At 40.0% G+C, this 17778-nt stretch overlaps 1 pseudogene; it reads right to left on the bottom strand.

The window, feature by feature from the left end:
• The window catches only part of LOC139759674 (dehydrogenase/reductase SDR family member 12-like), a 7357-nt pseudogene extending 5559 nt beyond the window's left edge, over positions 1–1798 (bottom strand).
• Between the last annotated feature and the right edge of the window lie 15980 nt (positions 1799–17778).

The following is a 17778-nucleotide window of genomic DNA, read 5'->3' as shown; positions in this document are numbered from 1 at the left end:
TCCAATGCACTCATACGCTGACCACTCAACACTGCATTCATACACATTCTTAAATTCTATCCCCTCTTCTCTCACTCGATCCGAATTTCGTCTTGACACAGCCTCCTCAATATACTCAGACTTTGACATGATATCTGAGTAGAGTTGACCAAATCAGATTCTACAAATCTCTCCATCTAAATTCCTCACAACTCTCGTATCTCCTTTGACGTTCTGTAATTCACCCTCTTGACTCAATGAACATAGTTAGCACTACTGTAACATCCACTCTTTCTTGGAAACCACACATTATCGGGGTAGCAAAGTTTGCCTCTAAGAAACTGGGTGTCCTGTTTAGATGTCGAAACCTCTTTTCTTCTGAACAGTTGCTCCTTTTATACAAGTTGATTTGTCCATGTATGGAGTATTGCTTTTACATTTGGGGTGCCTCTAGCTCTGCATCTTTACTTGACAGAACTGAGTCGAAAGCGATCCGCCTCATGAAATATCCTAGGCTAACATCCATGTTTTACCTTCTTGCCTTACGCTGTAATGTTAGTTTTCTGGCCCTTTCCTTTAGGTAATGCTTTGGCCTTTGCTTCCGAGAGCTGGATTCTTGCATGCCCACACCACTAGCCAGACCACGCAATACTTGGCAAGCTGCTGCGTTAATTGATTATTGTATGGCCATCAGCAACTCAAGGGTGGGCCGTTTTGACACCTACTTGTTTCCCTACACGTCGAAGATCTGAAATTCCCTACCCTTTCATGTTTTTTTCCAATAACTATTCCCTGACACATTTCAAAAGACATAAATATTCATAAATATTTTCCCTTGTCTTTTATTTTCCTTCTAATAATTCTTTCTATATTTCAGTTAAGGACTGGCCTTGATGTAGACTTTTGTCCGTGACTGGAGCTTTCAATACGAAAAACACTACGTATACTTCATAAGACCAATTTGCAATGAGGAAATATTGTAAATTATCACTTTAGTTGAACTGTACATGTATTACCCATTTGGTATGTTTCTTGTCAAACAGGTCAAATTTCTTTATTCTAGCGGCATGATATACGCTTCATGTGGCCCACGGCCTACATCCCAGCAGCTTCTTAAATCGCCTCAGACTGATTACTCGTTATATATTAGTTGGACAATGATAAAGACAAAATACAATGTTCTGATTAACATACTTAATGTAGTACCCTTAACGAAAGTCCAGTGGAGTGGTTAAAACTATCAGTGTCGCCATAAACATACAGCGACTCGCAGTAATCATTGATTCTCGGAGATTTGACTATTCCAAGGAAAACAACAAGCACGCTCTCACCTGTTTCTGTCCAGTGACTCATCTCTGTTTTAAAGAATTTATATGAGAATATAATATTCTGCAGTGATACACAGGTATATAATGCGAGCTTCTTATGTCTGCTGAACATGTATGTTGTTTTACTTTCTTAAGGTTATTTAGATGTTATCATAGTCGGTCACTTAGTAGACATCAGTTCCTTAGTAGTAATGCTGTCTTACCTACTGGATCAGTTCCTTAGTAGTAATAATGACATACCTATGAAAAACATATGTTCTTATTTCGTGAAAACTAATTAAGCTATAAGTTAGTTTCTGATTTAAATCATATGCATTTACAGAAATCACAAGTGACCTTCTTTGCCAAGAAGCGATAAACTGAGAAACACTAGCAGGTCAGGTAATTTTCAGAACAGAGAGAAGTGTCTGTATGTACACAGTTGCTCGTTGAATGTCTGCATTGTTTGTAGGGTCTGCACCATTTACTGGTAGTCTAAAGATGTCTTCCATTATTGATAAATAATATGATAATCAACTAGAAAATGCATCATGTAAGAGGAATCCTACAAAGAAATATCTTTCTCTTTTGATCATAAATGATCAAAATAAACTACGAAGCAGATAGTCTGCTTAGTGTTACTAGATCGAAACACGCTGTTTTGTTGTGAGATACAATGCATAGAATTTAGATCATCATGGAGCCACTCGCATATCATGTACCATAAACACAAACATCATACTGACACTGGAGACCAACACTTTCCTTCACGAGACTTAACGTTTACCAAATACGAGAATATATATTCTTTATACTAACGTACAAAGAAAGAAATTTCTTCAGTGTCTTACTGTTTTGGTGAGGTAGACTGCTGGCTCTGCGGAAGACCAACTAACAGCAGGAGATGCAGAAGAGGAATGATCGTGCTAGGGCCATGCTACCGGATATACTGGAGTGCCAATCAATACACGAGGCTGGAAGCAATTTTCCATTGGTTAGCCCGAGAAGACCCGGCGACTGCGTACCGTACAGAGGGGTTCAATAAGTACACAGACAAAGGTTTACTTGTAGACTCAATTCATAAAGGGTGAATGGATCACGAAAGTGTGATAATCCTTTTTCATTGGCTATTGTTATGAGCATATTTTTCATGCTACTAAAATCTTGCGTCGTGTTTTTAACAATAGCAATAATGATATGACATAAAAGTTGTCTAGTCATATGAACAAAACAAAATATGAGAAAAAAATGACACTTTTTGGAACCAGGGTTAGGAGAGTAATCTTAAGAAAGGTTACTAACATCAGTGTACAGTCATTAGATATATCCGCATCACTACGACTTTACCGTCCCTCTAGGAGGAGAATATATATTTATATATATATATATATATATATATATATATATATATATATATATATATATATATATATATATATATATATGTATATATATTCATTTATTTATTTATTTATTTATTTTGCTTTGTCCCTGTTTCCCGCGTTAGCGAGTTAGCGCAAGGAAACAGACGAAACAATGGCCCAACCCGCCCACATACACATGTATATACATACACCTCCACAGACGCAAATATACATACTGATACATCGCAATGTACAAATATATACATACACACAGACATATACATATATACACATGTACATAATTCATACTGTCTGCCTTTATTTGTTCCCATCGCCACCTCGCCACACATGCCATAACAACCACCTCCCCCCTCATGTGTGCGAGGTAGTGCTAGGAAAAGACACCAAAGGCTCCATTCGTTCACAGTCTCTAGGTGTCATGTAATAAGGCACCGAAACCACAGCTCCCTTTCCACATCTAGGCCCCACACAACTTTCCATGGTTTACCCCAGACACTTCATATGCCCTTGTTCAATCCATTGACAGCACGTCGACCCTGGTATACCACATCGTTCTAATTCATTGTATTCCTTGCACGAATTTCACCCTCCTGCATGTTCAGGCCCCGATCATTCAAAATCTTTTTCAATCCATCTTTCCACCTCAAATTTGGTCTCCCACTTCTCGTTCCCTCCACCTCTGACATATATATCCTCTTCGTCAATCTTTCCTCACTCACTCTCTCCATGTGACCAAGCCATTTCAAAACACACTCTTCTGCTCTCTCAACCACACTCTTTTTATTTCCACACATCTCTCTTACCCTTACATTACTTACTCGATCAAACCACCTCACACCACATATTGTCCTCAAACATCTCATTTCCAGCACATCAACCCTCCTGCGCACAACTCTATCTATAGCCCACGCCTCGCAACCATACAACATTGTTGGAACCACTATTCCTTCAAACATACCCATTTTTGCTTTCCGAGATAATATTCTCGACTTCCAAACATTCTTCAAGGCTCCCATATTTCTCGCCCCGTCCCCCACCCTATGATTCACTTCCGCTTCCATGGTTCCATCCGCTGACAGATCCACTCCGAGATATCTAAAATCTTTACTTCCTCCATTTTTTCTACATTCAAACTTACCTAACAATTGACTTGACCCTCAACCCTACTGTACCTAATAACCTTGCTCTTATTCACATTTACTTTTAACTTTCTTCTTTCACACACTTTACCAAACTCAGTCACCAGCTTCTGCAGTTTCTTACCTGAATCAGCCACCAGCGCTGTATCATCAGCGAACAACAACTGACTCACTTCCCAAGCTCTCTCATCCAGAACAGAATGTATACTTGCCCCTCTTTCCAAAACTCTTGCATTGACCTCCCTAACAACCCCATCCATAAACAAATTAAACAACCATGGAGACATCACACAACCCTGCCGCAAACATATATTCACCGAGAACCAATCACTTTCCTCTCTTCCTACACGAACACATGTCTTACATCCTCAATAAAAACTTTTCACTGCTTCTAACAACTTGCCTCCCACACCATATATACTTAAAACCTTCCTCAGAGCATCTCTATCAACTCTATCATATGCCTTCTCCAGATCCATAAATGCTACATACAAATCCATTTGTTTTTCTAGGTATATCTCACATAAATTCTTTAAAGCAAACACCTGATCCACACATCCTCTACCACTTCTGAAACCGCACTGCTCTTCCACAATCTGATGCTCTGTACATGCCTTCACCCTCTCAATCAATACCCTCCCATATAATTTACCAGGAATACTCAAGAAACTTATACCTCTGTAATTTGAGCACTCACTCTTATCCCCTTTGCCTTTGTATAATGGCACTACGCAAGCATTCCGCCAATTCTCAGGAACCTCACCTTGAATTATACATACATTAAATAACTTTACCAACCAGTCAACAATACAGTCACCCCCCTTTTTAATAAATTCCAATGCAATACCATCCAAACCTGCGTCCTTGCCGGCTTTCATCTTCCGTAAAGCTTTTACTACCTCTTCTCTGCTTACAAAATCATTTTCCCTAACCCTCTCACTTTGCACACCACCTTGACCAAAACACCCTATATCTGCCACTCTATCATCAAACACATTCAACAAACCTTCAGAATACTCACTCCATCTCCTTCTCACATCACCACCACTTGTTATCATCTCCCCATTAGCGCCCTTCACTGAAGTTCCCATTTCCTCCCTTGTCTTACGCACTTTATTTAACTCCTCCTAAAACATCTTTTTATTCTCAATGAAATTTAATGATACTCTCTCACCCCAACTCTCATATGACCTCTTTTTCACCTCTTGCACTTTTCTCTTGACCTCCTGCCTCTTTCTTTTATACCTTTTCCACTCATTTTCATTTTTTCCCTACAAAAATCAACTAAATGCCTCTCTTTTCTCTTTCACTAATAATCTTACTTCTTCATCCCACCACTCACTACCTTTTCTAATCAACCCACCTCCCACGCTTTTCATGCCACAAGCATCTTTTGCTCAATCCATCACTGGTTTCCTAAATACATCCCATTCCTCCCCCACTCCCCTTACCTCCTATGTTCTCACCTTTTTCCATTCTGCACTCAGTCTCTCCTGCTACTTCCGCACACAAGTCTCCTTCCCAAGCTCACTTATTCTCACCACTCTCTTCACCCCAACATTCTCTCTTCTTTTCTAAAAACCCCGCAAATCCTTACCTTGGCCTCTACAAGATAATGATCAGACATCCCTCCAGTTGCACCGCTCAACACATTAACATCCAAAAGTCTCTCTTTCGTGCGTCTATCAATTAACACGTAATTCAATAACGCTCTCTGACCATCTCTTCCACTTACACACGTATACTTATGTATATCTCTCTTTTTAAACCAGGTATTCCCAATCACCAGTCCTTTTTCAGCACATAAATCTACAAGCTCTTCACCATTTCCATTTACAACACTGAACACTACATGTATACCAATTATTCCCTCAACTGCCAAATTACTTACCTTTGCATTTAAATCACCCATCACTATAACCCGGTCTTGTGCATCAAAACCACTAACACTCATTCAGCTGCTCCCAAAACACTTGCCTCTCATGATCTTTCTTCTCATGCCCAGGTGCATATGCACCAATAATCACCCATTCCTCTCCATCAACTTTCAGTTTTACCCATATCAATCTAGAATTTACTTTCTTACACTCTATCACATACTCCCACAACTCCTGTTTCAGGAGTATTGCTACTCCTTCCCTTGCTCTTGTCCTCTCACTAACCCCTGACTTTACTCCCCAGACATTCCCAAACCACTCTTCCCCTTTACCCTTGAGCTTCGTTTCACTCAGAGCCAAAACATCCATGTTCCTTTCCTCAAACATACTACGTATCTCTCCTTTTTTTTCATCTTGATTACACCCACACACATTCAGACACCCAAATCTGAGCCTTCGAGGAGGATGAGCACTCATCGAGTGACTCAATCTTCTGTTTCCCCTTTTAGAAAGTTAAAATACAAGGAGGGGAGGGTTTCTGGCCCCATCCCGTCCCCTATAGTCGCCTTCTACGACAAGTGAGTAATGCGTGGGAAGTATTCTTTCTCCTCTATCCCCAGGGATATATATATATATATATATATATATATATATATATATATATATATATATATATATATATATATATATATATATATATATATATATATATATATATATATATATATATATATATATATATATATATATATATATATATATATATTATTCCCTGGGGATAGGGGAGAAAGAATGCTTCCCACGCATTCCTCACGTGTCGTAGAAGGCGACTAAAGGGGACGGGAGCGGGGGCTAGAAACCCTCCCCTCCTTGTATTCTAACTTTCTAAAAGGGGAAACAGAAGAAGGAGTCACGCAGGGAGTGCTCATCCTCCTCGAAGGCTCAGATTAGGTTGTTTAATTTGTTTATGGATGGGGTTGTTAGGGAGGTGAATGCAAGAGTTTTGGAAAGAGGGGCAAGTATGCAGTCTGTTGGGGATGAGAGAGCTTGGGAAGTGAGTCAGTTGTTGTTCGCTGATAATACAGCGCTGGTGGCTGATTCATGTGAGAAACTGCAGAAGCTGGTGACTGAGTTTGGTAAAGTGTGTGAAAGAAGAAAGTTAAGAGTAAATGTGAATAAGAGCAAGGTTTTTAGGTAGAGTAGGGTTGAGGGTCAAGTCAATTGGGAGGTAAGTTTGAATGGAGAAAAACTGGAGGAAGTAAAGTGTTTTAGATATCTGGGAGTGGCTCTGGCAGTGGATGGAACCATAGAAGCGGAAGTGAATCATAGGGTGGGGGAGGGGGCGAAAATCCTGGGAGCCTTGAAGAATGTTTGGAAGTCGAGAACATTATCTCGGAAAGCAAAAATGGGTATGTTTGAAGGAATAGTGGTTCCAACAATGTTGTATGGTTGCGAGGCATGGGCGATGGATAGAGTTGTGTGCAGGAGGGTGGATGTGCTGGAAATGAGATGTTTGAGGACAATATGTGGTGTGAGGTGGTTTGATCGAGTAAGTAATGTAAAGGTACGAGAGATGTGTGGAAATAAAAAGAGCGTGGTTGAGAGAGCAGAAGAGGGTGTTTTGAAATGGTTTGGGCTCATGGAGAGAATGAGTGAGGAAAGATTGACCAAGAGGATATATGTGTCGGAGGTGGAGGGAACGAGATGTGGGAGACCAAATTGGAGGTGAAAAGATGGAGTGAAAAAGATTTTGAGTGATCGGGGCCTGAACAAGCAGGAGGGTGAAAGGCGGGCAAGAAATAGAGTGAATTGGATCGATGTGGTATACTGGGGTCGACGTGCTGTCAGTGGATTGAATCAGGGCATGTGAAGCGTCTGGGGTAAACCAAGGAAAGTTCTGTGAGGCCTGGATGTGGAAAGGGAGCTGTGGTTTTGAGCATTATTACATGACAGCTAGAGACTGAGTGTGAACAAATGGGGCCTTTGTTGTCTTTTCCTAGCGCTACCTCGCACACATGGGGGAGGATGGGGATGTTATTCCATGTGTGGCGAGGTGGCGCTGGGAATAAATAAGGGCAGACAGTATGAATTATGTACATGTGTATATATGTATATGTCTGTGTGTGTATATATATGTGTACATTGATATGTATAGGTATGTATATTTGCGTGTGCGGACGTGTATGTATATACATGTGTATGGGGGTGGGTTGGGCCATTTCTTTCGTCTGTTTCCTTGCGCTACCTCGCAAACGCGGGAGACAGCGACAAAACAAAATCAATAAATATATAATTTATATATATATATATATAGGGAGGTGAACGCAAGAGTTTTGGAAAGAGGGGCAAGTATGAAGTCTGTTAGGGAAGAGAGAGCTTGGGAAGGGAGTCAGTTGTTGTTCGCTGATGATAGAGCGCTGGTGGCTGATTCATGTGAGAAACTGCAGAAGCTGGTGACTGAGTTTGGTAAAGTGTGTGAAAGAAGAAAGTTAAGAGTAAATGTGAATAAGAGCAAGGTTATTAGGTACAGTAGGGTTGAGGGTCAAGTCAATTGGGAGGTGAGTTTAAATGGAGAAAAACTGGAGGAAGTGAAGTGTTTTAGATATCTGGGAGTGGATCTGGCAGCGGATGGAACCATGGAAGCGGAAGTGGATCATAGGGTGGGGGAGGGGGCGAAAATTCTGGGAGCCTTGAAGAATGTGTGGAAGTCGAGAACATTATCTCGGAAAGCAAAAATGGGTATGTTTGAAGGAATAGTGGTTCCAACAATGTTCTATGGTTGCAAGGCATGGACTATGGATAGAGTTGTGCGCAGGAGGATGAATGTGCTGGAAATGAGATGTTTGAGGACAATGTGTGGTGTGAGGTGGTTTGATCGGGTAAGTAACGTAAGGGTAAGAGCGATGTGTGGAAATAAAAAGAGCGTGGTTGAGAGAGCAGAAGAGAGTGTTTTGAAATGGTTTGGTCACATGGAGAGAATGAGTGAGGAAAGATTGACCAAAAGGATATACGTGTCGGAGGTGGAGGGAACGAGGAGAAGAGGGAGACCAAATTGGAGATGGAAAGATGGAGTGAAAAAGATTTTGTGTGATCGGGGCCTGAACATGCAGGAGGGTGAAAGGAGGGCAAGAAATAGAGTGAATTGGAGTCATGTGGTATACAGGGGTTGACGTGCTGTCAGTGGATTGAAGCAAGGCATGTGAAGCGTCTGGGGTAAACCATGGAAAGCTGTGTAGGTATGTATATTTGCGTGTGTGGACGTGTGTATGTACATGTGTATGGGGGGGGGGGGGTGGGGCCATTTCTTTCGTCTGTTTCCTTGCGCTACCTCGCAAACGCGGGAGACAGCGACAAAGTATAAAAAAAAAAAAAAAAAAAAAAAAAAAAATATATATATATATATATATATATATATATATATATATATATATATATATATATATATATATATATATATATATATATATATATATATACATATATATATATATATATATATATATATATATATATTTATATATATATATATATATATATATATATATATATATATATATATATATATATATATATATAAGGTGAGTAATGTGGCAGTTGAGGGAATAATTGGTATGCATGGGGTGTTCAGTGTTGTAAATGGAAATGGGGAAGAGCTTGTAGATTTATGTGCTGAAAAAGGACTGATGATTGGGAATACCTGGTTTAAAAAGCGAGATATACATAAGTATACTTATGTAAGTAGGAGGGATGGCCAGAGAGCGTTATTGGATTACGTGTTAATTGACAGGCGTGCGAAACAGAGACTTTTGGATGTCAAAGTGCTGAGAGGTGCAACTGGAGGGATGTCTGATCATTATCTTGTGGAGGCTAAGGTGAAGATTAGTATGGGTTTTCAGAAAAGAAGAGTGAATGTTGGGGTGAAGAAGGTGGTGAGAGTAAGTGAGCTTAGGAAGTAGACCTGTGTGAAGAAGTATCAGGAGAGACTGTGTACAGAATGGAAAAAGGTGAGAACAATGGAAGTAAGGGGAGTGGGGGAGGAATGGGATGTATTTAGGGAATCAGTGATGGATTGCTCAAAAGATGCTTGTGGCATGAGAAGAGTGGGAGGTGGGCTGTTTAGTAAGGGTAGTGAGTGGTGGGATGAAGAAGTAAGAGTATTAGTGAAAGAGAAGAGAGAGGCATTTGGACGATTTTTGCAGGGAAAAAATGCAATTGAGTGGGAGAAGTATAAAAGAAAGAGAATGGAGGTCAAGAGAAAGGTGCAAGAGGTGAAAAAAAGGGCAAATGAGAGTTGGGGTGAGAGACTATCAGTATATTTTAGGGAGAATAAAAAGATGTTCTGGAAGGAGGTAAATAGGGTGCGTAAGACAAGGGAGCAAATGGGAACTTCAGTGAAGGGCGTAAATGGGGAGGTGATAACAAGTAGTGGTGATGTGAGAAGGAGATGGAATGAGTATTTTGAAGGTTTGTTGAATGTGTCTGATGACAGAGTGGCAGATATAGGGTGTTTGGGTCGAGGTGGTGTGCAAAGTGAGAGGGTTAGGGAAAATGATTTGGTAAACAGAGAAGAGGTAGTAAAAGCTTTGCGGAAGATGAAAGCCGGCAAGGCAGCAGGTTTGGATGGTATTGCAGTGGAATTTATTAAAAAAGGGGGTGACTGTATTGTTGACTGGTTGGTAAGGTTATTTAATGTATGTATGACTCATGGTGAGGTGCCTGAGGATTGGCGGAATGCGTGCATAGTGCCATTGTACAAAGGCAAAGGGGATAAGAGTGAGTGCTCAAATTACAGAGGTATAAGTTTGTTGAGTATTCCTGGTAAATTATATGGGAGGGTATTGATTGAGAGGGTGAAGGCATGTACAGAGCATCAGATTGGGGAAGAGCAGTGTGGTTTCAGAAGTGGTAGAGGATGTGTGGATCAGGTGTTTGCTTTGAAGAATGTATGTGAGAAATACTTAGAAAAGCAAATGGATTTGTATGTAGCATTTATGGATCTGGAGAAGGCATATGATAGAGTTGATAGAGATGCTCTGTGGAAGGTATTAAGAATATATGGTGTGGGAGGCAAGTTGTTAGAAGCAGTGAAAAGTTTTTATCGAGGATTTAAGGCATGTGTACGTGTAGGAAGAGAGGAAAGTGATTGGTTCTCAGTGAATGTAGGTTTGCGGCAGGGGTGTGTGATGTCTCCATGGTTGTTTAATTTGTTTATGGATGGGGTTGTTAGGGAGGTAAATGCAAGAGTCTTGGAAAGAGGGGCAAGTATGAAGTCTGTTGGGGATGAGAGAGCTTGGGAAGTGAGTCAGTTGTTGTTCGCTGATGATACAGCGCTGGTGGCGGATTCATGTGAGAAACTGCAGAAGCTGGTGACGGAGTTTGGTAAAGTGTGTGGAAGAAGAAAGTTAAGAGTAAATGTGAATAAGAGCAAGGTTATAAGGTACAGTAGGGTTGAGGGTCAAGTCAATTGGGAGGTGAGTTTGAATGGAGAAAAACTGGAGGAAGTGAAGTGTTTTAGATATCTGGGAGTGGATCTGTCAGCGGATGGAACCATGGAAGCGGAAGTGGATCATAGGGTGGGGGAGGGGGCGAAAATTTTGGGAGCCTTGAAAAATGTGTGGAAGTCGAGAACATTATCCCGGAAAGCAAAAATGGGTATGTTTGAAGGAATAGTGGTTCCAACAATGTTGTATGGTTGCGAGGCGTGGGCTATGGATAGAGTTGTGCGCAGGAGGATGGATGTGCTGGAAATGAGATGTTTGAGGACAATGAGTGGTGTGAGGTGGTTTGATCGAGTAAGTAACGTAAGGGTAAGAGAGATGTGTGGAAATAAAAAGAGCGTGGTTGAGAGAGCAGAAGAGGGTGTTTTGAAATGGTTTGGGCACATGGAGAGAATGAGTGAGGAAAGATTGACCAAGAGGATATATGTGTCGGAGGTGGAGGGAACGAGGAGAAGAGGGAGACCAAATTGGACGTGGAAAGATGGAGTGAAAAGGATTTTGTGTGATCGGGGCCTGAACATGCAGGAGGGTGAAAGGAGGGCAAGGAATAGAGTGAATTGGAGCGATGTGGTATACAGGGGTTGACGTGCTGTCAGTGGATTGAATCAAGGCATGTGAAGCGTCCGGGGTAAACCAAGGAAAGCTGTGTAGGTATGTATATTTGCGTGTGTGGACGTGTGTATGTACATGTGTATGGGGTGGGTTGGGCCATTTCTTTCGTCTGTTTCCTTGCGCTACCTCGCAAACGCGGGAGACAGCGACAAAGTATAAAAAAAAAAAAAAAAAAAAAAAAATATATATATATATATATATATATATATATATATATACATATATATATATATATATATATATATATATATATATATATATATATATATATATATATATATATATATATATATATATATATATATATATATATATATATGATCCACTTCCGATTCTATGGTTCCATCCGCTGCCAGATACACTTCCAGATATCTAAAATACTTTACTTCCTCCAGTTTTTCTGCATTCAAACTTACCTCCCAATTGACTTGAACCTCAACCCTACTGTACCTAATAACCTTGCTCTTATTCACATTTACTCTTAACTTTCTTCTTTCACACACTTTACCAAACTCAGTCACCAGCTTCTGCAGTGTTTTTTTAACTTTCTAACATGGGAAATATATATATATATATATATATATATATATATATATATATATATATATATATATATAGGATAGGGGAGAAAGAATACTTCCCCCGTATTCCTTGCTTGTCGTAGAAGGCGACTGAATGGGGAGGGAGCGGGGGGGCTGGAAATCCTCCATGGAAGCGGAGGTGAATCATAGGGTGGGGGAGGGAGCGAAAATTCTGGGAGCTTTGAAGAATGTGTGGAAGTCAAGATCAATATCTCGGAAAGCAAAAGTGGGTATGTTTGAAGGAATAGTGGTTCCAACAATGTTATATGGTTGCGAGGCGTGGGCTATGGATAGAGTTGTGTGAAGGAGGGTGGATGTGCTGGAAATGAGATGTTTGAGGGCAATATGTGGTGTGAGGTGGTTTGATTAAGTAATAATAGGGTAAGAGAGATGTGTTGTAATAAAAAGAGTGTGGTTGAGAGAGCAGAAAAAAGTGTTTTGAAATGGTTTGGTCACATGGAGAGAATGAGTGAGGAAAGATTGACCAAGAGGATATATGTGTCAGAGGTGGAGGGAACGAGGAGAAGTGGGAGACCGGATCGGGGGTGGGGGGGTGGAGTGGGGGGGGATTTTGGGTGATCGGGGCCTGGGCGTTCGGGGGGGTGGGGGGGGGGCGGGGAGTGGAGTGGGTTGGATCGATGTGGTGTGCCGGGGTTGACGTGCTGTCAGTGGATTGAATCAAGGCATGTGAAGCGTCTGGGGTAAACCATGGAAAGCTGTGTAGGTATGTATATTTGCGTGTGTGGACGTATGTATATACATGTGTATGGGGGTGGGTTGGGCCATTTCTTTTGTCAGTTTCCTTGCGCTACCTCGCAAACGCGTGAGACAGCGACAAAGCAAAAAAAAAAAAAAATAATGATAATAATAATAATAATATAATATAGCTGGAGGCTGGGTGTGGGCGGGTGTGGCCTTTGTTTTCTTTTCCTGGCGCTGCCTCGCGCGCATGCGTGGGGGGGGGGGGGTTGTTGTTTCGTGTGTGGCGGGGCGGTGGCGGGGGTGGATGGGGGCGGGCGGTGTGGGTTGTGAGCATGTGTATGTGTATGTGTGTGTCTGTGTGTGTGTATGTGTGTATATGTTGGGATGTTTTCCCTGGGGATAGGGGAATAAGAATACTTCCCACGTATTCCCTGCGTGTCGTAGAAGGCGACTAAAAGGGGAGGGAGCGGGGGGCTGGAAATCCTCCCCTCTCGTTTTTTTTTAATTTTCCAAAAGAAGGAACAGAGGATTGGGCCAGGTGAGGGTATTCCCTCAAGGGCCCAGTCCTCTGTTCTTAGCGCTACCTCGCTAATGCGGGAAATGGCGAATAATTTGAAAGAAAAATATATATATATATATATATATATACATATATATATATATATATATATATATGTATATATATATATATATATATATATATATATATATATATATAAATATATATATATATATATATATATATATATATATATATATATATATATATATATATATATATATATATATATATATATATATTTTCTTTTTCTCTCTTTCTAACTATTCGCCATTTCCCGCGTTAGCAAGGTAACGTTAAGAACAGAGGATTGAACCTCTGAGGGAATATCCTCAACTGGCTCCCTTCTTTGATCCTTCTTTTGCAAAAAATTGAAAAAAAAAAACAAGAGGGGAGGATTTCCAGCCCCCCGCTCCCTCCCCTTTTAGTCGCCTTCTACGACACGCAGGGAATACGTGGAAAGTATTCTTTCTCCCCTATCCCTAGGGAGATATATATATATATATATATATATATATATATATATATATATATATATATATATATATATATATATATATATATATATATATATATATATTTATATTAAACAACCATGGAGACATAACACACCCCTGCCGCAAACCTACATTCACTGAGAACCAATCACTTTCCTCTCTTTCTACACGTACACATGCCTTACATCCTCGATAAAAACTTTTCACTGCTTCTAACAACTTGCCTCCCACACCATATATTCTTAATACCTTCCACAGAGCATCTCTATCAACTCTATCATATGCCTTTTCCAGATCCTTAAATGCTACATACAAATCCATTTGCTTTTCTAAGTATTTCTCACATACATTCTTCAAAGCAAACACCTGATCCACACATCCTCTACCACTTCTGAAACCACACTGCTCTTCCCCAATCTGATTCTCTGTACATGCCTTCACCCTCTCAATCAATACCCTCCCATATAATTTACCAGGAATACTCAACAAACTTATACCTCTGTAATTTAAGCACTCACCCTTATCCCCTTTGCCTTTATACAATGGCACTATGCACGAATTCCGCCAATCCTCAGGCACCTCACCATGAGTCATACATACATTAAATAACCTTACCAACCAGTCAACAATATAGTCACCCCCTTTTTTAATAAATTCCACTGCAATACCATCCAAACCTTTTTCCATTCTGTACACAGTCTCTCCTGATACTTCTTCACACAGGTCTCCTTCCCAAGCTCACTTACTCTCACCACCTTCTTCACCCCAACATTCACTCTTCTTTTCTGAAAACCCATACTAATCTCCACCTTAGCCTCCACAAGATAATGATCAGACATCCCTCCAGTTGCACCTCTCAGCACATTGACATCCAAAAGTCTATATATATATATATATATATATATATATATATATATATATATATATATATATATATATATATATATATATATATATATATATATATATATATATATATATATATATATATATATATATATATATATATATATATATATACTATATATATAAAGTATATATATATATATATATATATATATATATATATATATATATATATATATATATATATATATATATATATATATATATAAATATATATATATATATATATATATATATATATATATATATATATATATATATATATATGCATATATATATATATATATATATATGTATATATATATATATATATATATATATATATATATATATATATATATATATATATATATATATATATATATATATATATATATATATATATATATATATATATATATATATATATATATATATATATATATATATATATATATATATATATATACATATATATATATATATTTTTTTTTTTCTTTTTTTTTATACTTTTTGCGAGGTAGCGCAAGGAAACAGACGAAAGAAATGGCCCAACCCCCCCCCCCATACACATGTATATACATAGGTCCACACACGCAAATATATATACCTACACAGCTTTCCATGGTTTACCCTCGACGCTTCACATGCCTTGATTCAATCCACTGACAGCAGGTTAACCCCGGTATACCACATCGCTCCAATTCACTCTATTCCTTGCCCTCCTTTCACCCTCCTGCATGTTCAGGCCCCGATCACACAAAATCTTTTTCACTCCATCTTTTCACCTCTAATTTGGTCTCCCTCTTCTCCTCGTTCCCTCCACCTCCGACACATATATTCTCCTGGTCAATCTTTCTTCACTCATTCTCTCCATGTGCCCAAACCACTTCAAAACACCCTCTTCTGCTCTCTCAACCACGCTCTTTTTATTTCCACACATCTCTCTTACCCTTACGTTACTCACTCGATCAAACCACCTCACACCATATTTTGTCCTCAAACATCTCATTTCCAGCACATCCTCCTGCGCACAACTCTATCCATAGCCCACGCCTCGCAACCATACAGCATTGTTGGAACCACTATTCCTTCAAACTTACACATTTTTGCTTTCCGAGATAATGTTCTCGACTTCCACATATTCTTCAAGGCCCCCAGAATTTTCGCCCCCTCCCCCACCCTATGATCCACTTCCGCTTCCATGGTTCCATCCGCTGCCAGATCCACTCCCAGATATTTATCTATCTATCTATCTATATATATATATATATATATATATATATATTTTTTTTTTTTTTTTTTTTTTTATACTTTGTCGCTGTCTCCCGCGTTTGCGAGGTAGCGCGAGGAAACAGACGAAAGAAATGGCCCAACCCCCATACACACGTACATACACACGTCCACACACGCAAATATACATACCTACATAGCTCTCCATGGTTTACCCCAGACGCTTCACATGCCTTGATTCAATCCACTGACAGCACGTCAACCCCTGTATACCACATCGCTCCAATTCACTCTATTCCTTGCCCTCCTTTCACCCTCCTGCATGTTCAGGCCCCGATCACACAAAATCTTTTTCACTCCATCTTTCCACCTCCAATTTGGTCTCCCTCTTCTCCTCGTTCCCTCCACCTCCGACACATATATCCTCTTGGTCAATCTTTCCTCACTCATTCTCTCCATGTGCCCAAACCATTTCAAAACATCCTCTTCTGCTCTCTCAACCACGCTCTTTTTATTTCCACACATCTCTCTTACCCTTACGTTACTTACTCGATCAAACCACCTCACACCACACATTGTCCTCAAACATCTCATTTCCAGCACATCCATCCTCCTGCGCACAACTCTATCCATAGCCCACGCCTCGCAACCATACAACATTGTTGGAACCACTATTCCTTCAAACATACCCATTTTTGCTTTCCGAGATAATGTTCTCGACTTCCACACATTTTTCAAGGCTCCCAAAATTTTCGCCCCCTCCCCCACCCTATGATCCACTTCCGCTTCCATGGTTCCATCCGCTGACAGATCCACTCCCAGATATCTAAAACACTTCACTTCCTGGTAAACTATATGGGAGGGTATTGATTGAGAGGGTGAAGGCATGTACAGAGCATCAGATTGGGGAAGAGCAGTGCGGTTTCAGAAGTGGTAGAGGATGTATGGATCAGGTGTTTGCTTTGAAGAATGTATGTGAGAAATACTTAGAAAAGCAAATGGATTTGTATGTAGCATTTATGGATCTGGAGAAGGCATATGATAGAGTTGATAGAGATGCTCTGTGGAAGGTATTAAGAATATATGGTGTGGGAGGCAAGTTGTTAGAAGCAGTGAAAAGTTTTTATCGAGGATGTAAGGCATGTGTACGTGTAGGAAGAGAGGAAAGTGATTGGTTCTCAGTGAATGTAGGTTTGCGGCAGGGGTGTGTGATGTCTCCATGGTTGTTTAATTTGTTTATGGATGGGGTTGTTAGGGAGGTAAATGCAAGAGTCTTGGAAAGAGGGGCAAGTATGAAGTCTGTTGGGGATGAGAGAGCTTGGGAAGTGAGTCAGTTGTTGTTCGCTGATGATACAGCACTGGTGGCTGATTCATGTGAGAAACTGCAGAAGCTGGTGACTGAGTTTGGTAAAGTGTGTGGAAGAAGAAAGTTAAGAGTAAATGTGAATAAGAGCAAGGTTATTAGGTACAGTAGGGTTGAGGGTCAAGTCAACTGGGAGGTGAGTTTGAATGGAGAAAAACTGG

The sequence above is a fragment of the Panulirus ornatus genome, chromosome 33, assembly GCF_036320965.1.
Source record: "Panulirus ornatus isolate Po-2019 chromosome 33, ASM3632096v1, whole genome shotgun sequence".
Taxonomy (NCBI): Eukaryota; Metazoa; Arthropoda; class Malacostraca; order Decapoda; family Palinuridae; genus Panulirus; species Panulirus ornatus.
The sequence above is the reverse complement of the archived record's forward strand: the minus strand, read 5'-3'. Positions and strand labels throughout refer to the sequence as shown.